General features: G+C 43.7%; 1 pseudogene; it reads right to left on the reverse strand.

Annotated features, from left to right (window-relative positions):
• Positions 1-21,518: 21,518 nt before the first annotated feature.
• Positions 21,519-22,968, reverse strand: LOC101607015 (annotated as a pseudogene).
• Between the last annotated feature and the right edge of the window lie 2,583 nt (positions 22,969-25,551).

The following is a 25,551-nucleotide window of genomic DNA, read 5'->3' on the forward strand; positions in this document are numbered from 1 at the left end:
TACCACGCCCAACAGAAAACCTTGTTGTATTTGAATTTGTTTCCACAAGCAGAGATTGGATTCTTATTCTTAAAAACAGTGGTCTTTTCTAATTACAGAAATTGTATTTAACACAAAAAATAATTTTTCTTTGGTATAGTTTACAACCAAAGCCACTGTTCATAGGTATCATGAATTAGCACGGTCACCAGAAGACCAAAGCACTGTACCCAACTCTCACCTCACTGCGTGATGTCATGTTCCGTAGCTTCTCTACAAGCATTCTCTTGCACAGTTGAGAACCATGTTGATGTTCCTTGTAGAGGCAGATGGACTGAGATGTTTACTGAACTTCCAGGCTGTGCTTGTAGACATGCACATATGCATCAGTATAAGGTGTCAGCTCTGCATTGGTTTGGAATCTAGTACTAATACTGAAAACAGCTAAACACCACAAAGCCCATGTCAGTCAGCTTCTTAAACTGGGCTCCCTATGAAGCCCCTTCTGATATCAGCCTGTGGCACAGCTACTCTGATTGCCCAGACAGCCCTCTTGTCCACCCATATTTCTTGAGACTTACTCCATCTAGCCTCATCCTTTTTGCCTTTTGCTATTTTCTGCTGACAGAATTTTAAAGATTTATGGTAAAAATCTGCATGGTAAGCACCTATTTCAGATTGTTCATTTTCTGCTTTGTGAATGAAGCAAACAGGACCTGCTGCTGGATAGGCAGGCTTACTTCAGAATATTTTGACTCTATGTAACCCAGGCTGGCCTCAAACTCAAGAATCCTCCTGCCTCCAGAACTTTTTAGTATATATCCAAGTTTATTTCCAGGACATCAACTTTACAGCTCTCCCCCGGAATACATTCCTAGCATGATAGTGAAGATTTCAATTATATTGAAACCGTGCTTGCTTTCCTTTGCAGATAAGTTAGGCTGCATTAAACTGCAATGAAACCAACCCTAGGAAAGCTACCTGACAGAACAGTTTTCCCTGAGGTGGAACTGTACTAGCTTGAGTTTACTAGAGTTTCCTAAAATATATACAGAAATGGCTGTTTCAATCAGACCCAAAACATATCACCCAAGTCTGAGTGAGCTGAAAAGAACATGAAACTAATTCCAGTTTAATCCAACTAATCTATACTGAACAAGCATGTGTGAGCAAGAGCGTGGCAAATTTTTACCCAGGCGGTGGAGAGCAAACCCAAGGCACACCATGCAGCATTTAGTCCCAGTCTCAAGTGATTTCATGCTTAGTGTTGCTGAGATGAAGAGGGGGAGCAGCAGCAATATGATTGATACAACCCTTACTGACCTAACAATCCCCTGGGTAGTTTTCCTACCACACAACCTTGCTCCTCTTGCGATGGCAATCCTTTCTGATACCACCTCAGCTTATTCCCTGCTCTCCCTTGAATTCCTATGTTCTCCGTACCCCCTCCAAAAAAAAAGAGAAAAGCTCTATAAAAACCCAAATTGGGGCTGGAGAGATGGCTTAGCGGTTAAGCGCTCACCTGTGAAGCCTAAGGACCCCGGTTCGAGGCTCGGTTCCCCAGGTCCCACGTTAGCCAGATGCACAAGGGGGCACACGCATCTGGAGTTCGTTTGCAGAGGCTGGAAGCCCTGGGGCGCCCATTCTCTCTCTCTCCCTCTATCTGTCTTTCTCTCTGTCTCTGTCGCTCTCAAATAAATAAATAAAATATTAAAAACCCAAACTATCTAGTCTTTTTTTTTTTTTTCAGGTAGGGTCTCACTCTAGCCCAGGCTGACCTGGAATTCATGGCAATCCTCCTATCTCTGCCTCCTGCGTGCTGGGATTAAAGGTGTGCATGCACCACCACGCCTGTCTCCAAACTATCTAGTCTTAATCCCAGCTACTCTCCTCTTGTGAGACAGCCCAACAGCTCAAGCCCTAATAAGTAGCTTTTTTTCCTGCCTCAGAATGGTTGTGTGTGGCCTTTGGTTGTTCATGAACCTTACAGTAAGGAACTATCACTTTCTCTAAAGCTTGTCACTACCAATTTGACCCAAGCATTTAGGACATGGTGCAATCAGTATGTCCTAAATTTATGCAGCTGCCCTGTACTAACCACTGCATACATCTGACTGCCTTGTATTCTGAACATGCTAGACATCCAACCTTTTTAAGCACACAGCAATTTAACTTAGAACAAAGTTTTTCTTTTTTTGAGAACAGGCATGCTGGGGCCTCCAACTCCTGCAAACAAAGTCCAGAGGCATGGGATACTTTGTGTAACTGGCTTTACTTGGGTACTGGGAAACTGAACCCATGTCTTCAGGCTTGGCAGGCAAGGGCCTTACTGTTGTGCCATCTCTCCAGCCCAATGACATAAAGTTTTTAAAGGCACTTAGAAACACAAGAGCACAAATACGCTTTTATTTATTGACTTTTCTTAAATCCTTGAAGGGTACAGCATCAGACGTATTCTGTGTCCAATGGCCTTGGCAGGAAGGTTGCTTCGGAATTTGGCTCATACCATGCCACTGTTTCCATGGGCTCGAGTTACCTTTCCCCAGATGACTCTTGTTTTATTAGGTTTGCCACCAGGACTCACTGTATTGTTTTTTTTTTTTTTTTTTTTTTGGCCCAGCAAGTGCTATGAAGTGAATGTCACACACACAGTCCGCATGGACAGATCCCTCCAGGTGGTTGACCAAGACCACATGAAGACAGGGTCAAACAGCATTTTGTAAACTCAAAAGGAAGAAACAAAAAGAAAAAACACAAGATTGGTGTGTCATGAAGACTCATTTCTAAACAAACATACTCCATCTCTGTTACGTTTCTTTCCTTTGTCATGCATGACTATATAAGATAATCATTCTACATAATGACAGATAAAAGGTAGCCTTTAATTGTGGTGAATTTATACAAAATACAACCTCCATGATATGAGATAGCAACTCTTTCTAAAAAACAAGACTTTTTACAATTGATAATTTATAGAAAAGCATTATTCTTTAAAAATCATACTTATGTATGTGTGTGTGTGTGTGTGTATATATATATATATATATATATATATATATATATATATGTATATATATATATATATATATATGTATATATATATATATATATATATATATAATTTTTTCTTTTTCTCTCTCTCTCTAAACACTGGCATAAAGTGAAGGCTAAGAATGCTACCTCACAAAACAAAAGTACTATCGCTGTGTCCACGGGAAAAGCATTAACCTAAGGTCAGGATGAAGGGCCTGTCATCTCTGGCTGTGTGCAGAAGGCCAGTGAAGGCCACCAAAGCTTGCAAAAGTGCTGTCACGAGCTGATAGTGCCAGCGGACTCCCGAGACACCCAGGAACAACTTGACACGATGCCACCTCACAGCTCGTGTTTCTAAGGAAAATTTTGCAGGTTTCAAAGGGCTTCTTGTTTTAAGTAAGATTTCTTTTCTGACTTTTTAATACAACTAATTACTATTTCCCACCTACAGCATTTTTACTGTTAAATGTCTAATAGGTTCTGCGACAAAAAAAAAGCTACAGAACTTCTTCGTTCCCACATGAAAAAGTTACAAATAATATTTCTTGGCTGCCTTTTGATATAGTTCTATTTCCTAGCCACTGTAGTATTAAGCCAAAAAGTAAAAGGTTTCTTCTTTCCTTGAATTTTTTTTCCTGTGTTTGATAACACTTACTTTCAAAAAGTTCACTAAACAGTCCTTCACTTATTTGATTAGGAAAGTCCTAGGCACTGGAACTTAGGTCAAGTGTGGGAGTTTCATAAATAGTATGTACAACCATGTACTAAGACTTCCTAGTGACTCTTCAGTGAGTTCTAGCTTCCACTGCAATGGCTGCTAGTGGTTCAGCTACGGACTTACAAAACTGACAAAGGCTACAATTCTCCTTGCCACCAAAATTACAAATGTTAAAAAATTTAAAATTCACAAAAAGCTGTTTCTAGGAGCCACGATCCAGGCTGCACCTAACAAAACGCGGCACGTTAACATCAGCAACAGTCCTGTTTAAAAGACGAGGCTGGAGCTCAGCACTCACGGGGCAAGTCAACGGCACCCTGCACACAGGCCTTACGTTCACTTCTTGCCAAAAACAAAATAGAGTTTACATAAAAATAGATATAACCCAGGTAAGCATCTACATATAGGTATGTGAAGTGCTATTTACATTAAAACACTGCATTGCATAAGTCAAAGAAGAAAATACTCACTGTATTGTTTTTTGCTTTGTACACATAAGCACATCTCTTGCCCAGGTAGAATTCAGTTTCATGCATAAACACCTTCAACTTTTTTTTTTTTTTTTTTTTTTTTGGTTTTTCGAGGTAGGGTCTCACTCTGGTCCAGGCTGACCTGGAATTAACTCTGTCATCTCAGGTGGCCTTGAACTCATGGCAATCCTCCTACCTCTGCTTCCCAAGTGCTGGGATTAAAGGCGTGTGCCACCACGCCCAGCCCAAACACCTTCAATTTTAAAAAGTGCCGTGTGCTCTCTTTGGTTCCAGAAACCCCGCTTACAGCCAGCAAAAATGGCCTTGCACCAGAGCCTCCCAGACATATTTATGCCTTTTAGAAGTCTTGTTCCCAGCAGGCCTGCATGGGGCCAAGGTGACGGAAAAGAGGAGACCTTATATTTTAAAAAATATATGAATTTGCATATTAAAAAAGAAAGTTTTGAGGAGTATTGGCCAGGTATATTATAGGATATACCTTTCTCAGATTTTTCCTCTATTCATATGGGTTCTCTCTATATGTTGCCCTGCCTGGTCTTTAACTTCTGCAGTGCCTGCACTCAAGAAGGGAATTGTGTCGGGCGTGGTGGCACACGCCTTTAATCCTAGCACTTGGGAGGCAGAGGTAGGTGGATCACCGTGAGTTCAAGGCCACCCTGAGATTACATAGTGAATTCCAGGTCAGCTTGGGCTAGAGCGAGACCCTACCTTGAAAAACCAAAAAGAAAAGAAAAGAAGGGAATTGTTCCTGAGCCAGGAAATGAATTCACCAAGGACCAGACTGGCAGAAAGCTTTAGGGCTGGACAGATAGCTCAGTGGCTTAGGTGCTTGCCTGCAAAGCCTAATGTCCTGGGTTCAGTTCCCCAGTACCCACATAAAGCCATATGCACAAAGTGGCATATGTGTCTGGAGTTCGTTTGCAGCGGCAAGAGGTTCTGGCGTGTCCTTTCTTTCCCTCTCCCTGTCTCTCTGTGTGTGTCTCTGCTTGAAAATAAATAAAAATATTTTTTTTTTTAAAGAAAGGAGCCAGACATGGTGATGCATGCCTTTAATATCAGCAGAGGCAAAGGTAGGAGAATTGCTGTGAGTTCAAGACCACCCTGAGACTGCATAGTGAATTCCAGGTCAGCCTGGGCTTACAGCGAGACCTTACCTCAAAAAGAAAAAAAAAAAAAGGAAGATTTAATAAGACACTGAAAATCTAAAATATGCAAGTTCCTGGAGAAGCAATCATACTCTAGAAGGGACAGGAAACTTTTTCTTTGGGATGAGGCTCATTTTATAGTGGGTATAAGGAAAGTTATCAGGTCTTATTGGGCAGGACATCTCTTGAGGCTCATATCTCGAAGATAAGGCAGACATCCTGTTATTTTGCTGGAAAATATGTTTACAGGGTAGGCTGTCTCTTGTAATTGGCTCTCTGTGGAAGGTAGGCATTTGTCAGGAGGTGTGTCTGTTACCTTCTCTTGCTGGGTCAAAATACCTAACTAGAAGTGTCTATGGAAGGAAAAGGATTTAATTTGCCTTATGGTTTCAAGTTTCAACCTGGCAGGAAGATTTGACAGGCAGGAGCAGGAAGCCCATGCCATACCATACCAGAGTCAGTAAGCAGAGAGAACAGGCTTTACAAACAATCATCTTTAACCACAGAGCCATCTCTCCAGCCCCCTTTTAATTAAAACTTGTTTTGTTTTGTTTTCAAAGCTGACCTGGAACTTACTCTGTAGTCCCAGGCTGGCCTTGAATTTACAGAGATCCTTCTACCACTGCCTCCCAATTGCCAGGACTAAAGGCTCACTCTGATTATCTTGACAGCTTCCATACACATAGACAGCATACCATTATCATAGTCTTCTCCCACACCTTCCCTTTTCCCCTTCCCAGCTCCCCCCATCCAGGGAATTCCTTCTTCTTTCCAACTAGTTTCTCTTCCATTTTGATGTCCTTTTTTCTCCTCTTATGCAGGACTTGTGTAGGTAGCATCAGCCATGTGAGGCCATGATTACCACTGCCACTCTGTGTCTGGGAGACAGGAGTCTAAGCACTCTTCCCTGGGCTTTGGCTCTTACATTCCTTCCACTGCCCCTTCGAAAATGGCACCTGCATTTTACATTTATTTATAATAATATATTTTTTAATTTTTTAATTTTTATTTATTTATTTGAGAGCAACAGACAGAGAGAGAAAGAGGAAGATAGAGAGATGGAGAGAGAATGGGCGCGCCAGGGCCTCCAGCCACTGCAAATGAACTCCAGACGCATGCACCCCCTTGTGCATCTGGCTAACATGGGTCTTGGGGAGTCGAGCCTCGAACCGGGGTCCTTAGGCTTCACAGGCAAGCGCTTCACTGCTAAGCCATCTCTCCAGCCCTATAATAATATTTTTTATTTATGTATGTATTTGAGAGAGAGGCAGGTAGAAAGAGAGAAGGGAGCTGGGCATGGTGGCACATGCCTTTAATCCCAGCACTCGGGAGGCGGAGGAAGGAAGATCACCATGAGTTCAAGGCCCCCTGAGACTACATAGTGAATTCCAGGTCAACCTGAGCTAGAGTGAGACCTTACCACAGAGAAAGAGAGGGAAAGAGAGAGAGAGAATGGGCATATCAGGGCCTCCAACCATTTCAAACAATCTCCAGACGCATGGAGCACCTTGTGAATCTGGCTTACATGGGTCCTGGAGAATAGAACCTGGGTCCTTTGGCTTGCAGGCAAGTACCTTAACTGCCAAGCCGTCTCTCCAGCCCTATTTTTTTTTTTTTTCAATGTAGGGTCTCACTCTAGCCCAGGCTGACCTGGAATTCACTGTGGCGTCTCAGAGTGGCCTCGAATTCACAGCAATCCTCCTACCTCTGCATCCCAAGTGCTGGGATTAAAGGCGTGTGCCACCATACCTGGTAGCCCTATTTTTTTTTTAAGTTTTATTTTTATTCATTTACTAGAGACAGAAAGGGAGAGAGAGTGAGAATGGGCACACCAGAGCCTCTAGCACTGCAAACGAACTCCAGACACATGCGCCACCATGTGCATCTGGCTTATGTGGGACCTGGAGAATTGAACCTGGGTCCTTAGGCTGTTCAGGCATGCGCCTTAACCGCTAAGTCATCTCTCCAGCCTTAATTTTATTTTTATTTTTATTTACAAGACAGAGATAAAGAGGTAGAGAGAGAGAAAAAATGTGTATGCCAGGACCTCCACATCTGCAAACACCAGATGCATGCATCACTTTATGCATCTGGTTTATGTGGGTCCTGGAGAATTGAACCTGGGTCTTTTGGCTTCATAGGCAAGTGCCTTAACTGGTGAACCATCTCTCCAGCTCCCTCTTTTTTGTGTTTTTTTCTTTTTTCTTTTCTTTTTGAGATAGGGTTTCACTCTGGCCCAGGCTGACCTGTAGTTCACTATAGTCTCAGGGTGGCCTCTAATTCATGGTAATCCTCCTACCTCTACCTCCCAAGTACTGGGATTAAAGGCATGCACCACCACACCTGGCTTTCAGACCTTTACAAAAATAATTATTTATTTATTTATTTATTTTAATTTATTTGAGAGCAACAGACACAGAGAGAGAATGGGCGCGCCAGGGCTTCTGCAAGCGAACTCCAGATGCGTGCGCCCCCTTGTGCATCTGGCTAACGTGGGACCTGGGGAACCGAGCCTCGAACCGGGGTCCTTAGGCTTCACAGGCAAGCGCTTAACCACTAAGCCATCTCTCCAGCCCTAATTATTTTATTTGAAAGAGAGAAAGAGGCTGATATATATAGAGAGAATGCGCACACCAGGGTCTCCAGCCACTGGAAACAAACTCTAGATGCATGTGCCACATTGTACATCTGGTTTACATGGGTACTGGTGAGTCAAACTTAGATCTTCAGGCTTCAGAGGCAAGTACCTTAACCACTACGACATTTCTCCAGGCTCAACCTTTTTTTTTCTTTTTTGAGGTAGGGTCTCACATTAGTCCAAGCAGATCTGGAACTCACTCTGTAGGCTGGCGTCGAATTCACAGTGATCCTCCTACCACTGCCTCCCCAGTGTTGGGATTAAAGTTGTGCACCACCATGTCTAGCTCTTACTTATGTTTTTTAAATTTTATTTAAGAAAGAGTAAGTATGTTAGGGCATCCCAGCACTGCAAACAACCTCAAGATCATATGCGCCACTTTGTGCATCCTGCTCCACAGGATCACCAGGGAATTGAACCCAAATTGTCAGGCTTTGCAAACAAGCACCCCAATCACTAAGCCATCTCTCAAGCTCCTGCACTTTACATTTAAACCACCACATTAAAGTCAAACGTTTTTTTCGAGGTAGGGCCTTGCTGTAGCCCAAGGTGACCGGGAATTTACTATGTAAATCTCAGGGTGGCCTCAAACTCATGGCAATCCTCGTACCTCTACCTCCTGAGTGAGGTGTGCACCACCATGCCTAGCTAAGGTTAAACTTCTGAGGGAGCCTGCTCATTAAAAAGTGGAATGTGGGCTGGAGAGATGGCATAGCAGTTAAGTGCTCGCCTGTGACGTCTAAGGACCCTGGTTCGAGGCTCGATTCCCCAGGACCCATGTTAGCCAGATGCACAAGGGGGCGCATGCGTCTGGAGTTCGTTTGCATTGGCTGAAAGCCTTGGCGTGCCCATTCTCTCTCTCGCTCTCTATGTGCCTCTAGCTCTCTCTGTCACTCTCAAATAAATAAATAAATAAATAATCTTTTTTAAAAAAAGTGGAATGTTTCACCAGGTGCACGCCTTTAATCCCAGCACTCAGGAAGGAGGTAGGAGGATAGCCATGAGTTGGAGGCCACCCTGAGATTACATAGTGAAGTCCAGATCAGCCTGGGCTAGCATGAGACGCTACCTCCTAAAGAAAAAAAAAAAAAAAAACAACTTTTCAGGATGCCCTGAGATAGTCAGGGCTTCTTAACTTTTTCTGGTCCTGCTCAAAGGCTGTGAGGTGTTAACCCAGAATTCATGAGAATAAAGACCACCGACCACAAATTATGTACACACTGAAGCAACCTTTTTCTTTTTTTCAAATTTTTATACACAACTTCCATGATTATAAAAATATCCCCTGGTGGGCTGGAGAGATGGCTTAGTGGTTAAGCGCTCGTCTGTGAAGCCTAAGGACCCCAGTTTGAAGCTCGGTTCCCCAGATCCCACGTTAGCCAGATGCACAAGGGGGCGCACACATCTGGAGTTCGTTTGCAGTGGCTGGAAGCCCTGGTGCACCCATTCTCTCTCTCCCTCTATCTGTCTTTCTCTCTGTGTCTGTCGCTCTCAAATAAATAAATAAATAATGAACAAAAAAATTTTTAAAAAAATATCCCCTGGTAATACCCTCCCTTCCCCCACTTTCCCCTTTGAAACTCCATTCTCCATCATATCCCCTCCCCCTCTCAATCAGTGTCTTTTATTTTGATGTCATCATCTTTTCCTCCTATTATGATGGTCTTCTGTAGGTAGTGTCAGGCACTGTGAGGGCATGGATAATCAGGCCATTTTGTGTCTGGGGGAGCACGTTGTAAGGAGTCCTACCCTTCCTTTGACTCTTACATTCTTTCTGCCACATCTTCTGCATTAGACCCTGGGCCTTGGAAGGTGTGATAGAGATGTTACAGTACTGAGCACTCCAGGCACTTCTTTCCAGCACCATGGTGCCTTCTGAATCATCCCAAGGTCACTGCCATCTGAAAAGAGAAGATTCTCTACCAAAAGTGAGAGTAGCATTAATATAAGGGTATGAACATTAAGAGATGTGCTTACTGGGCAGCTTGATAAGCATAATATATACATTTAGCCAGACAACAGCAGACATTATACCCCTAGGGCTCATGACTACCCCTGTTTTAAGTTTTCAGTATCAGGGATGTATTCCCTCCCATGGAGTGGGCCTCCAGTCCAATTGGAGGGCAGATGGTTTCCACCATAACAGATGTGCCACTATTGTAGCCGTTGGCTATTTGGCCTGGCTGGCCAAATATGAGGCTTGCAGTGTTCACTGTTGAGTATCTTCATCGGTGATTTCTCTCTCTTCCATTAAACTGCATGCGGAATTGCTTCTTCCAGCTTCCTGTCAGCCTGTCTACATGAAGGATGTTATCAGCTCAGTTCCAGCAGGATTTCTCAGTGGCCTTCCAGCCCAAGTATGTGGAATCTTCAGCAACAGGGTCTTACCATCTATTCCTGGTGGGAAACCAAGGGCCTTGGCAATGGCCTATAATATTTTGGGGACATCAGGGTCCTCCCTGGCCAACAACACACTAGTAGGTATCCCATCCCTGGCACTGAAAATTTTTTAGCAACAATCTATGACTCCTGAGTGTTCCATTGTCCAAAAAAGGAGGAGTCCATATGATTTGTTTATAGCCTCTTAGATTTTGATTAGCCCTCCCTCTATCTTTCCTTTACTCAATCTCTTCCCCTGACCTCACTTTAGGCCTCTTCAACCCCATTAATCTATTCTTCTACTTACATATATATAATACCATCCTATAAAGTACCTCCCTCCCTTTCTTTCTCTTCCCTTTTATATTTCTTTTCTAGTTTACTGGCCTTTGCTACTGAGTTTTCTTCCTACTCACACAGAAGTCCAGCCATCTGTAGCTAGGATTAAAATATCTTATTTACTTATTTATTAAAGAGGGAGAGATAGAGGGGCAGACAGAGAGAGAGAGAGAAAGAAAGAATGGGTGCATGCCAGGGTCTCTAATTGCTGCAACTAAACTCCAGATACATGCACCACCTTGTGTCTCTGGCTTACATGGGTACTAGAGAATCGAACCTGGGTCCTTAGGCATCACAGGCAAGTGCCTTAACCTCTAAGCCAGCTCTTTAGTACCAAATCAAGCTTTTAATTGTGCACAATAGAGCTGGTCCAGCGGCTGCCTCCCTAAAACAGTGGTGTAGACAGCAGCCCAGAGTCAGCTTCTTGGGCTATCTCTCTCTCTATATATATAGATATATAGATTTATAGATATAGATATGTGTATACACATGTGTGTGTTATATATAAATATATAATATTTTATTTATTTATTTATTTGAGAGAAAGAGATACAGAAATCTGAAGGTAGAGAAAGAGAGAGAGAATAGGTACGCCAGGGCCTCCAGCAACTGCAAACAAACTCCAGATGTGTGTGCCTCCTTGTGTATCTGACTTATGTGCGTCCTGGGGAGTCATACCTGGATCCTTTGGCTTTGAAGGCAAGTGCCTTAACCGCTAAGCCATCTCTCCAGCATATATGTGTGTGTGTGTGTGTATATGTATATATATATATATATATATATATGTATTTTTTTATTGACAACTTCTACACTTACAGACAACAAACCATAGTATTTCCCTCCCCTCTCTCACTGTCCTCTTCTTAACTCTGCTTTCCATCATATCCCCTCTTCTCAGGCTCTTTTTATAGGGCGAAACCATAGAAATCACAGGGTAGGGGATTTTCAGAGGCAAGCAAGCATGGTCAGCTTATAGTTAAATCACTTCCTGGAATGTTGTGAATACACAATCCTGGGAACAGTAACCAGGGAACAATTTGTGGCCCCAGCTCAGACACAGAAACTTAGAGAAACAGAAACTTAACTTAGTCATTATATCAAAATGGGTCTTGCTATTAAAATGGAGTCAGGGGGCTGGAGAGATGGCTTAGTGGTTAAGCGCTTGCCTGTGAAGTCTAAGGAACCTGGTTCAAGGCTTGATTCCCCAGGACCCACCTTAGCCAGATGCACAAGGGGGCGCAAGCGTCTGGAGTTCATTTGTAGTGGCTGGAAGCCTTGGTACGCCCATTCTCTCTCTCTGTCTGGCTCTTTCTCTCTTTGTCACTCTCAAATAAATAAATAAAAACTTTAAAACAATATAAAAAAATGGAGTCAGGTTGGCCCCTTTTCTTATGTATCCTTATCAAATCTTTGGTTGATAGGGGATTTTTTTTTAACGCTTTTTTTGGGGGGGCGGTTTTCGAGGTAGGGTCTCACTCTGGTCCAGGCTGACCTGGAATTAACTCTGTAGTCTCAGGGTGGCCTTGAACTCACGGCGATCCTCCTACCTCTGCCTCCCGAGTGCTGGGATTAAAGACGTGTGCCACCACGCCCGGCTTGATAGGGGATTTTTTAAATTTTATTTATTTATTTATTTATTTACTTATTTGAGAGCGACAGGCACAGAGAGAAAGACAGATAGAGGAAGAGAGAGAGAATGGGCGCGCCAGGGCTTCCAGCCTCTGCAAACGAACTCCAGACGCGTGCGCCCCCTTGTGCATCTGGCTAACGTGGGACCTGGGGAACCAAGCCTCGAACCGGGGTCCTTAGACTTCACAGGCAAGCGCTTAACCGCTACGCCATCTCTCCAGCCCTGATAGGGGATTTTTATTTCCATTGGCTCTATTGGTTGATAATATTTACAAAGGGTAAGTATTTTAGCAGTTTCTATCAGTCTTGATACAAAACTAGTAATGTCCCAGAGAAGACATGGCCCAATGGTTAGAGCAAATAAGACAAGTAATAAAGGTCCCGCTGCAGCTGAGATAAGAGTAGTTAAGGGGGGCGGGGGAGGGGGAGCCAATTGAACAAAGATTGATACCAGTTACCTCTTTGGGATTCCTTCACCTACTGACAGAGGTAAGTTCAGCTCTTTAGCAGTTAGCTCTTACAGTGACTTTACATTTCCCTTATCTTCCCAGTCACAATCCTTTATATTCTAACGCGTAATTTTTTTATTATTTTAATTTTTTTTAAATTTTTTTTTTATTTATTTGAGAGCGACAGACACAGAGAGAAAGACAGATAGAGGGAGAGAGAGAGAATGGGCGCGCCAGGGCTTCCAGCCTCTGCAAACGAACTCCAGACGCGTGCGCCCCCTTGTGCATCTGGCTAACGTGGGACCTGGGGAACCGAGCCTCGAACCGGGGTCCTTAGGCTTCACAGACAAGCGCTTAACCGCTAAGCCATCTCTCCAGCCCTTTTTTAAAAATTTTTATTAACATTTTCCATGAATATAAAATATATCCCATGGTAATTCCCTCCCTCCCCACCCCCACACTTTCCCATTTGAAATTCCATTCTCCATCATATTACCTCCCCATTACAATCATTGTAATTACATATATACAATATCAACCTATTAAGTATCCTCCCCCCTTCCTTTCTCTTCCCTTTATGTCTCCTTTTTAACTTACTGGCCTCTACTACTAAGTATTTTCATTCTCACGCAGAATAATGCATAATTTTTTAAACCTGGTCCAGTGTACATCATTGGAATTGATAAAAACTATGGGGACTCTTAAAGTTGGATTGAATGCATTGTATTTTACATCATGTATGGATATCAGTTTATTGGGGCCAGGGGCAGAATGTGGTGGTTTGATTCAGGTGTCCCACATAAACTTAGGTGTTCTGGATGCTAGGTTCCCCAAGTAATGGCAATTAGAAATCAAAGCCTCCTGAGGATGATGTGTTGTTGGGGTTCGGGCTTATGGGTGTTATAGCTGGTTTCCCCATGCCAGTGTTTGGCACACTCTCCTGTTCCTATTGTCTACCTTATGTGAGCCAGGTGGTGATGTCCAGCCTCTGCTCATGTCGTCATTTCCCCTGCCATCATGGAACTTCCCCTCGAGCCTGTAAGCCAAAATAAACCTCTTGTTCCCACAAACTGCTCTTGGTTGGGTGATTTCTATCAGCAATGCGAACCTGACTGCAGCAGGTTCCAAAAGCAGAACCAAGTAGAGAATGTGACATCTTGCTATTACCTAGAACCAGGGCCAAGTGGACAATACGGGCTCCACAGTTGTCCTGAGCCAGGTGGGCAGTGCAGTGACTTGTAGTTGCCCTGGACAGGAGTGTGCATGTGCCTTGTCAGACACCTCTCTGTCCCAAGAACGGATCCCACCAGAACTAGAACCATATGTCATAGAAGAAACACCCTACTATGACTTACCCTCAGAGGCCTCTCCAGGCTAGTGCTTGCTGGTTTCATTTTTGTGGTGGCCTTTCATCTCGTCTGTCCATGGAGCAGAAGGTGTGTCTCAGGGCCTTGGAACATCTTCCAGGTGCACACCCCCTGGGAGTGACTTCAGTCCCAGAGAGAAGCGTCCAGCTTGTGAATTTGGGTTGGGGGTCTCTTATCTCTCTGGGTCCTCCATTATGTTAACCCAGAATTCGTGAGAATAAAGTCCACTGACTACAAATTATGGCCAAACTGAAGCAAGTTTTTTTTGTTGTTGTTGTTGTTGCTTATTTTTATTTATTTATTTGAGAGTGAGAGAGAGAGAGAATGGTTGTGCCAGGGCCTCCAGCCACTGCAAATGAACTCCAGATGTGTGTGCCCCCTTGTGCATCTGGCTAACATGAGTCCTGGGGAATCGAACCTCGAACCAGGGTCCTTAGGCTTCACAGGCAAGCGCTTAACCGCTAAACCATCTCTCCAGCCCTGAAGCAAGTTTTTTTTTTTTTTTTTTTTTTATTGGTTTGAGAAAGACAGACACAGAGAGAAAGACAGATAGAGGGAGAGAGAGAGAATGGGCGCGCCAGGGCTTCCAGCCTCTGCAAACGAACTCCAGATGCATGCGCCCCCTTGTGCATCTGGCTAACGTGGGACCTGGGGAACCGAGCCTCGAACCGGGGTCCTTAGGCTTCACAGGCAAGCGCTTAACCGCTAAGCCATCTCTCCAGCCCTGCAATATTCTTATTGTAAAAGATCTTAAAGGACAATGTGCAATTCACATTAAGTTGATTTTCCTTTGTTAACTAATTACACCCATTTTTGCCTTCATCTTTCATTAGCTATTTTATATTTGCTTGGAAACTATTTTTATGTAATTGTATAATTCATTTTTGTTACTATTCTGTAACATGTAAAAATATTGTTAACAAAATATATGCCATGTTTTTGTATTCTCATAGATCTACCTTATAAACATTTTAATAAAAAATATTACACAAAAAAAAATGCTAATGGACTAGAGTGAGACCCTACCTCAGTCAAAAAAAAAAAAAAAAAAAGTTAAGCTGAAAACAAACCCACAAGCTGTTTCTGGTCAGGTTTTAGCCCCAGGCAGGCGAGAGTAACTGCTACAGAAGGGAAGGAGTCTAGCTGAAGCTCCTCACCATACTGAAGCGAAGTTCTAACACAGTTAACTGCCTCAGGCCATTCTCCTTTCCCAGCTGTAATCCAGCAGTTTCCAGAATCTTCCTTTGCCCCGACCAGCGGGACCTAGTTATTCGTGAGGGCACCAGGAGGACCTTAGCCTGCAAAGAAAATGGGCGAGAGAGGGGAATGGACTCAGGCAAACCAACGCTTGTCGAGAGTCGTTTATTCAGCCAGAAGGCTCATCTTTTAAAGTCAGTTTTAGGTAGGGGAGGGGTAAGGGGAGTAGAGGGTGAGACAGTACAGAATCTTCTTGCACAAGGCATGAATCATATGGCAGACATGAATCACATGGAGGGGGGTCAGGGTGACCTAGGTGACCTAGGTGGTGGAAGGTTACAAACTCTTCTTGGCCTCAGGCCAGAGACATTGTGGTTGTTCTGGGACGTCATAACTCAGGGGCCTTGATACTGCAGGCGCAGAGCAGAATGTTTGTTCTTTAGCCAGAATGCAGCGGGGGTGGAGGAGGGGGTAAGGGAAAGATTTCTTAAGGGTGGTCCCCAACATTCCTTGACACCTCATTATAGTGAAAGGTGTGTCCTAACCCCATTGTGCAGCCCCAGTGGCTCCTTTCCCTTTCCTTACTCTCCATTTCATTCCATTCCCTTGTTTTCTTTCTTTCTTTTTTTCTTGCTTTTTGCTGTTTGAGGTAGGGTCTCACTCTAGCTCAGGCTGACCTCTAGGTCACTATGTAGTCTCAGAGTGGGCTTGAACTCACGGCGATCCTCCCACCTCTGCCTCCTTATGTGTTCTGAATGCTAGGTTCCCAGCTGATGGCGATTTGGGAATTAAAGCCTCCTGGAAGCAGTGTATTGTTGGGGAAGGGCTTATGGGTATTATAGATAGTTCCCCCTTGCCAGTGTTTGGCACACCGTCCTGTTGCTGTTGTCCACCTGATGTTGGCCAGGAGGTGATGTCCACTCACTTCTCATGCCATCATTTCCCCCTGTCATCATGGAGCTTCCCCTCAAGTGTGTAAACCAAAATAAACCCTTTTTTTGTATTTTATTTTATTTTTTCTTTTTTTAAATTTTTATTACCATTTTCCATGATTATAAAAAAAAATCCCATGGTAATTCCCTCCCTTCCCCCCCAACTTTCCCCTTTGAAATTCCTTTCTCCATCATATTACCTCCCCATTATAATCATTGTACTTACAAATATACAATATCAACCTATTAAGTACCCTCCTCCCTTCCTTTCTCTTCCCTTTATGTCTCCTTTTTTAACTTACTGGCCTCTGCTACTAAGTACAAAATAAACCTTTTATCCCCACAAGCTTTTCTTGATTGGGTGTTTTCTGCCAGCAACTTGACCCTGACTGCCACAGTTAGGGAACAAGGCAGAGGTGGGGAGTGTCTCCTAGAAACCCACTGAGCAACAAAATTCCAAAAAGGTGTCACAAGTCCTACACATGGATGTCACTACGGCTCTTGAAATGTGTGGCACACACTTTTATTCCAAGGATCTCTGTGAGTTCAAGGCTAGCCCGGGGCTAGAGAAAGACCCTGCCCTGAAATCAGACACAACAACACACACACTCAAAAGCCCATATTTATGTTCCCAGGCACGATTTCCTTCTCTTCTTGAGCCCCTTTCTTAATGCCATTAGTAAAATCACCACCTCTGCTTCACACTCACTAGTCCCGAAGTTCTTCGCAGCAGTGAAGTCATGAATTCTGGGTTTGCTTGAGTTGAGGTCCCTGAAAGTCTACAGGAACTTCACACTACTGAGGATAACACTGTGGAGCTCTGTCTCTCTCCTGTCATTGCTTACTGATACATGCATCCATAAAGACAAGAAGTACGGGCTGGAGAGATGGCTTAGTGGTTAAGGCACTTGTCTGCAAAGCCAAAGGACCTGGGTTTGATTCCCTAGTACCCATGTAAGCCAGATGCACAAGGTGGTGCATGTGTCTTGAGTTTGTTTGCAGTGGTTACAGGCCCTGGTGTGCCCATTCTTCCTTACTGTTTCTGTTTTTCTCCCTCTCTCTCATTCTGTCTCTCTGTCTCTCAAATAAATAAATAAATAAAAATAAAATATTTGAAAAAAAAAGAAAACAGGTGCAAGCTGGGTGTTGTGGCACAGGCCTTTAATCCCAGAACTGGGGAAGCAGAGGTTGGAGGATCACCGTTAGTTAAAGGCCACCTTGAGACTACATAGTGAATTCTAGTCAGCCTAGGCTAAAGTGAGACCTTACCTCAACCCCCCCCACACACGCATATACACACACAAAACAAACAAACAAATAAAAAACACCCAAAACAAGGGCTGGAATGTTGGCTCAGCAGTTAAGGTGTTTGCCTGCAAAGCCTAACAAACCAGGATTCAATTCCCCAGTGACCATATAAACCCAGATGCACCAAGTGGCACATGTATCTGGAGTTCATTTGCAGTTGCTGAAGGCCCTAGTGCACTCATTCTCTCTTCTCTCTGTGTCTGTCTTCCTCTGCTTGAAAATAATAAAAGTATTTAACACACACACATTTCCACTTCAAAGGGGATAAGAGAGTCTATTCTAGAGCCAAATATGAGTGACCATGGCTCAGAAAAACAGATTTAGGTTATGCCAATTCCATGTTCCAACATGTTAACAATTTCATGAAGATCTCCCCCCCTTCCCAGGTAGGGTTTCACTCTAATCCAGGCTGACCTGAAATTCACCATGTAATCTCAGGGTGACCTCAAACTCACGGCGATCCTCCTACCTCTGCCTCCCGAGTGCTGGGATTAAAGGAGTGCACCACCACGCCCAGCTTTTATTTTTTCATTTACTTATTTGAGAGAGAGGCAAAGAGTGAGTATGGATGCACCAGGATCCCCAGCCAGTGCAAATAAACTCTAGATGTGTATGCCACTTTGTGTATCTGGCTTTACGTGGGTACTGGGGAATTGAACCCAGACCATCAGGTTTTGTAAAGAAGTGCTTTTAACCATTGAGCAATTTTTCCAGCCTATCATGAAGATTTTATAGTTACAGAACAAAAGAAAGTCATAAATCAAGGCACTTTTCAAATTCACTGCGTGGCCCTTAAGTAGGTGGGTTACCACAGTGGGGCGGGGTTGGGGGGAATCTCCATCATAGATTTTATATCCCATTTGATTACCTTCTTAGTCCTTGGGTTGGCGGAACCTGAGGAGGTGGGGGCTCTTAGTCCTTAGTACATTCCAGAAAGGTCATACTTGATCAACTGATCATCACCAGGATATTAGACCAGACACAGAAGTGGGCAACCCCAAGGTAATTTGGCCTTGATCTTATAACATTCCATTCCTCTGTGTTCACAGGAGGGTTTTTTGTTTTTATTTTTTCACTCTCCTAAGCAGAAGTAGGAAGATCACTATGAGTTTGAGGCTACCTTGAGACTACATAGTGAATTCCAGGTCAGCCTGGGCAAGAGTGAGACCCTACCCTGAAAAATAAAAAATCACTGTCCTACATTCTGTTCAGGTTAGTCACAAAGAGATGGGTCTAAATGTTCATTGTTTTCACCTTCTCCCAAGCTTCTTAAGTAGAGGTGAGTCAACAAAATAGGTAGCCAACTCCAGTTTGCTTACTGAGCAGGAAATGGGTAGACTCAGGTAAATATTAAATCATGACTAAATGTTCTGAGGAGCTAGGCAAGGTAGTGCATGCCTGCGATCCAGCACTGGGGAGGGTGAAGCCGAGCGTGGTGGCATATGCTTTTAACACTAGCACTCGGGAGGCAGAGGTAGGAGGATTGCCGTGAATTTGAGGCTACTCTGAGACTACACAGTGAATTACAGGTCAGCCTGGTCTAGAACAAGAAAAGAAAGAAAAGAAAAGAAAAGAAAGAAAAGAAAAGAAAAGAAAAGAAAAGAAAAGAAAAGAAAAGAAAAGAAAAGAAAAGAAAAGAAAAGAAAAACAGTGGGCTGGAGAGATGGCTCAGCAGTTAAGGTGCTTGCCTATAAAGCCTAAGACTCTAGGTTCAATTCCTCAGTACCCACGTAAAGCCAGTTGCATAAAGTGGCCCATGCATATGGAGTTCACTTGCAGTGGCCTGGGGTCTTGGTATGCTCATTCCCTCTCTCTCCTTGAAAATAAACAAAAATATTTTAAAAAGCAAAACAGTTGGGCATGGTGGTGCCCGCCTTTGATCTCAGCACTTGGGAGGCAGAGGTAGGAGGATTGTAGTGAGTTTGAGGCCACCCTGAGACTATATAGTGAATTCCAGGTCATCCTGGGCTACAACAAAACCTTACCTCAAAAGGAGGGGAGGGGGGAGGAGAAGGGAGGGGAGGAGAGGAGAGGCCAGGCCAGGCGAGGAGAGGAGAGGAGAGGGAGAGACAGGAGGAGGAGAGGAGAGAGGGAGAGAAGAGGAGAGGAGTTTTTTTGATTTGGACTTTTAACTTTGTTGTTTTGGCTCTTTGGAATTTACTTTCTAACTTGTTTTCTTTGGGTAGTCTCTGGTGAGGGATTTCTGTGGTGTTTCTTTTTTGTTGTTGTTTGTTGTTTGTTTTTGTTTTTCGAGGTAGGGTCTCACTCTGCTCCAGGCTGACCTGGAATTAACTCTGTAGTCTCAGGGTGGCCTTGAACTCACAGCGATCCTCCTACCTCTGCTTCCCGAGTGCTGGGATTAAAGGCGTGCGTCACCACACCCGGCTGGATTTCTGTTTTGTTTTGGTTTGTTTTTTAGTTTTGCTTTTTATTTTTATTTTTTATTTTACTTTCTTTTGTTAAGTACATCTCTCATTTCCTTTTTTATTTTCATCTTTATTTTTTGTTCTTTTGCTTTTGGCTTTTTGCCTTTGAAGGTTTTTTTTTTTTTTTTGGCTCTTTGGAATTTACTTTCTGATTCATTTTCTTTGGGTAGTCTCTGGTGAGGGATTTCTGTTTTATTCCGGTTTGGTTTTTAGTTTTGATTTTTTTTCAACTCTTCCTCAAATATTTAATATCATCTATTTGCAAATAAATAATATATATGTAGTAAACCTGAAATTTTATACAACATTAGTAATCCACAAGGATGTACAATGAGACTCTACTATAAATTCCAAATGAATAAGGCTTCAGTTTTAAGACTGCCCAAGCTCAAGTACTGGTTTCTTCTGTTGTTTGTCAAGTCATGGTGGGGAGATTGCTTTTGTTTCTGTTTGTTTTGTTTTGTTTTTTTGAGGTAGGGTCTCACTCTAGCTCAGGCTGACTGGGAACTCACTATGTAGCCTCATGGTGGCCTTGAACTCATGATGATCCTTCTATGTCTGCCTCCCAAGTGCTGGAATTAAAGGTGTGTACCACCATGCCCAGCTCTGTTGCTGAAATTTAAACTAAAGATGTACCATTAATACAAAATTATCTTTCTGCTCCCCTGAACTTACGGTCCAGTTAATTTTATTTCCATACCTGAACATGTATAAATGTCATACATGGGAGAAAAATAACGGCTTTAAATCAAGGGCCATTTTCACTATTTGCTCAAAATTCTTATATAATTATATATCAAGAGGCTAATCTACTTGAGAGAGGTCATCTTAGAATAGCATTTGTGTTTTAAAATGAATAGTTCTCAAATCTGACTTAATCTTTCAGAAGGCACTGAGTTTTAAAAATGTCCTAAAGCACAGGTCTGTTGACTGTGAGAAAACACATAACTAAGTCCAAAAAAGTGTTTTCAACTGGAAGTGGCACCTACTCCACACACTGCAAATAGCAATGAGGCTTTCTAGAAAATCAGATGCATGCTTCAGCTTACATAGCACCACATGTAACTCACGACTTCTAAAAGAAACTAAACAGTGTCAGAATGTCTAAAATTTAAACGTTCAAACCTTCACACATCCTTCTATTCCTTACATGAAAGGTACTTAATAAGTTATATGTTCTACTTACGTTTAAGAAAAAACAAGATACCTCTCATGTAAGTAGAATTACTTAAAATAGAAAGGGTAGATGAACTATCCGGTCCATGTAAATCACATTAAAACCCAAACATAAATAGAAACAGAAGTGAAATTTTCCTAAAAGGAATATTCACAATTCTTACTCCCGAGGGGGATAAATTATACTACAAATAAATTTACATAGACTAAGATTTTCCTTGCCATGGTATATAAATATAAGTCAAGTCCATGTGGTCTAAGCTTTCCGGGTTACGTAGTTAAGAGATACAGAACTGTTTTCTGGGAAGGTCGCTAGTTGAAGTAGCTGAGCACAATCATTTGAATGGGCTGTCTGCACACTGGGCAGGGCTTGTCCCTTTTCTTGAGCTTCTTTGTGCATGTGAATCATGGACGACATAAGATGTCCTGTTTTGCCATGAACAATGCAAACATTTTTAGGTCGACCTTGGCAAATCACACAAGGCTCAATGGCATTAAGGGGGAAACTAGACTCCATACTTTCTTCCTTGTCTTGTGTTTCTTCCTTCTCCACCTCTTTCAAGTCTTCTTGGCGGCTGCAAATCATGCTGCTGGAAGCCGATGGCTGAGAATGCTCCTCACTTTCTTGAGACTGGAAGGCTTGCGTGACTTGATCATCATTTTCCTCAATCCATGTCTCTCTGGAGTCATTCACTTCAGTTTTTTTTTTTTTTTTTTTTTTACCATCAGGCACATCCAGGCCTTCTTCTGTCTGAGCTGAGTTTTCTAGTTTGGCTTTTTCAAAGATCTCCTCTCTATCTTTCCCTTTATCATCTGGAAGCCAGTTCTCACCAAGGGCCCAAGTCTGTTGCAATGTGGTGGAAGCGGAGGATTCATTTCATTACAGGAAGTGCACTTCCAATAGTCCCCTAAAGAAATTTCAGGATCCTCTTCAAATGAGTAGGCATCGCTCTGTCTTGCCTGATACATTGTGACTCGATAAACCTCATCATCTTCATCTGAGAGTTCTTGACCTTTTTCACTAAGACAATAATCTTCTGAATCAAGAGATTCAACTTCAAATTCTACACTAAATTGATCAGAAACTGAATCTTGATCCAACCAATCACCCGAATATTCACTTACACCATCATCAAGAGCCTGACTTGAGGGGGCCTCTGTGGACTCTCCACCACTGCTTCTTTCACAGCACAGCTCCCGTGTCACACACAGAGCCAGGCTTTCATCAAAGGAAAGGGATTTGTGGCGCTTTCTGTCGTTCACCAGTTAAGTCATCTGAGTTTTCCTCTGTCTCACTAATTGTTCTCCTTCTAGATGAGGTAGAGGGTCTAGAAGCCAACTCTGAAGATGAAGGCATCTCTTCCACAGGGTCCTTTAGATCACTCCCACCTTCAAGAGGACAACCATTCTCACTCATGGACCTTCCACAGTTTGATGGCTCTTGCTGATTTACCACTACCAAGATTTTGTAGATCGTTGTGTATATTTTCCTGTGCTCTTTCACAGAGAAGCTTGGCACTCCAAACAAATCTCCTAGAAGATCATTTGAACAAGATACCATATGTTGCTGCTTCTCATCATATAATCTTTTAGTCATAATATACTGGCCAAGATAAAATACAACCTCTTTCACAGTGTATCTTTTTGTGCACCGACAGTCTTTAACAACTTCAAAAGCAACGGCTTTGGCCTAACCAGGGTCTCTTGTTCCGAAGCTGGAACCTGTGAGGTCCGGAGACACAGACATGTCGGTATTGCACATGAGCCTGGATCAAGGCGCGGGGGGAACAGGTGCAGTTCTGGGGGGCGTCCGTCCGTCCGTCCGTCCTCGCCCCCAGGCTCGCGCAGGCCCCCAGCAAGCGGAGGTTGCGGTGCGCGCCCCCTGCCGGCGGCCGGTAGCGTAACGGACGTGGCGGCCCGTCCGGGTGTGCGCCTAGTTTTGATTTCTATTTTGACGCTTTATTTTATTTTCTTTTGTTAACTACATCTCTCATTTCCTTTTTTACTTTCATCTTTATTTATTTATTTATTTTTTTGTTCTTTTGCTTTTGGCTTTTCGCCTTTGAAGTTTATTTTTTTGGCTCTTTGGAATTTACTTTCTGGTTCATTTTCTTTTCTCTGGTGAGGGATTTCTGGTTTTTCCAGATTGGTTTTTAACTTTTGATTTTTTTAATTTTACTTTCTTTTTTAGCTACATATTTATGTTTTACTTTAATATTTTATTTGGCATTCATAGCCTTGCTACGATGTCCAGAGTGATGAGACCCTCTGGTCTCAGTCTGAGGAGCTTGGCCTCATAATCAGGACCTATTTTGTGGAGGTCTGGAGAGCTCGCCATTGCCTAACGGGGGTCTTTGTTGCCATCCAAGTATTAAACAAGCAACTGGCAAGAGTTCTCAGACTTGCAGAGGAAGCTGATATTTTGCCATTCACCACACACCTGAACATGGTGAGGCTGTTTCAGGTAGTTGAGACAGAAGAGAGCATGTACTTAGTTCTGGAATACTGTCCAATACAGCTGCTGGAGCACATCTACAGCAAGGGCTGCTTGCAGGAGGACGAGGCCCGCGGGATTTTCAGGCAAGTGGTAGATGCCCTCTCTTACTGCCACGACCAGGAAATCGCGCACCTCGACATGAAGCCGGATAGCATCATATTAGGTGATGGGGAAAGGTGACCGTAATTGACTTTGGCACAGCCACCAGAGTTTGTTCAGGACAATGGTTGATGAAGCATTGTGGGGCTACCTTATTTAGCCCTCCAGAAGTGATGAGGCTGGAACCATATGATGGCCCCCAAAAAAGACGTGTGGTCTCTGGGGCTCATTCTTTACTTTATGGTTATCGGTACCTGCCCTTTTGGATTTACCTTAACCAGGGGCCTCAAAGCAAACATTATTAAGGGGAAGTACGAGAAACCAATACACCTATCTAAGGATTTAAGTGAGCTCATTGAAAAGCTACTAACTGTAAATCCCGAACTTAGGCCTTCAGCGAAGGACATCATGAATGACCCTTGGCTCGAACAAGGCCAAGGTGGCCATAAGCTGGTCCCCACAGAGGTGGACCCTGACATATTGTTAGGGATGAAGTGGATGCAGTTTGACATAGACAGCACAGTGCAGTCCATTCAGCAATGCAGTGTGACAGACTCACGGCTGCCTACCGGGCGTTACGGTACCAGGCACAGAGCAGCGTGGGGACAAGGCCATAGACAAGGCTGTGTGCCCAGGAACGACGCCCTTCCCCACCCCCACCGATCTTCCCATGTGCCCTCGTCCTCCGAAGAGGAAACGTTCTGTGCTTGTCTTGCGATCCCTGTTGTCACACGTAACAGCCCAGGAACAACCCAAGGATGAGCAGCGGGCAGAGCTGAAGACTTTCTAGACTGCAGTTGTCCGGCCCTACAGCTATCGTGGCCGGAGACGAGGCCCCCTGGCACACCGAGCCCTGGGCTTCTCCACGCCGTCACTGCTCCAGGCTCGCTCTGCTCCAGCCCTGGGGCACAGCTTCTGCAGGGGGCAAGTCATCACATTAAAGAAGAGCAACCTGCATCAATCCAGGGCTCTCAGAGCCAAGGGAGCAGGCCAGAGCTCCCCGAGACAATGGCCACCCCGGAAAGCCCCTCTGTGGACAACACTGACCCCGGGAGTCTCTGCCCCAAGGTGACAGAGAAAAATGATGGCATAAACAGAGGGCGGACATCAAGTCCTGACTAACATCAGATGGACAACAGCAACAGGACAATGTGCCAAACACTGGCAAGGGGAAGCTGTGTAGATTACTCATAAGCCCACCCCCAACAATACAGTGCCTCCAGGAGGCATAATTCCCAAGTTGCCATCAGCTGGGAACCTAGCATTCAGAAGAGTTAAGTTTATGGGGGATACCTGAATCATACCACCACCTGCTCCCATAAACTAATAACCATACATGATGTAAAATGCAATGTACTCATCCAACTTTTAAACGACCCCATAGTTTTTCTTTATTAGATACGGACATATGTAGTATGGAAACAACATGTGGGTACCATCCTTTCCCTCCTCCCTACCCCTTTTCTGAAAAGACCTTCTGTGTTGGGGATGCTGGTCAACCCCACGGGGATTGTAGGTCATGTATTATAAGGGCAGCAGTCAGTTATGGGGGAGAGGCAATGCCTCTGTGCACAACGTCCCAACTTGTGGCTTTAACAATCTTTCCGCCATCTCTCCCACAAAATTTCCTGAGCCATGCTGGGAGCACTTTCGGTCTACTTCAGTGATGGGAACTTAGGAGCCTCTGGATCTCTGGTTTGGTAAATACTGAGTGTCCTCAGTGACCTCAGATTCACTAAGAAAGCAGCA

Source organism: Jaculus jaculus, chromosome 18, assembly GCF_020740685.1.
Source record: "Jaculus jaculus isolate mJacJac1 chromosome 18, mJacJac1.mat.Y.cur, whole genome shotgun sequence".
In the NCBI taxonomy this organism is placed as follows: domain Eukaryota; kingdom Metazoa; phylum Chordata; class Mammalia; order Rodentia; family Dipodidae; genus Jaculus; species Jaculus jaculus.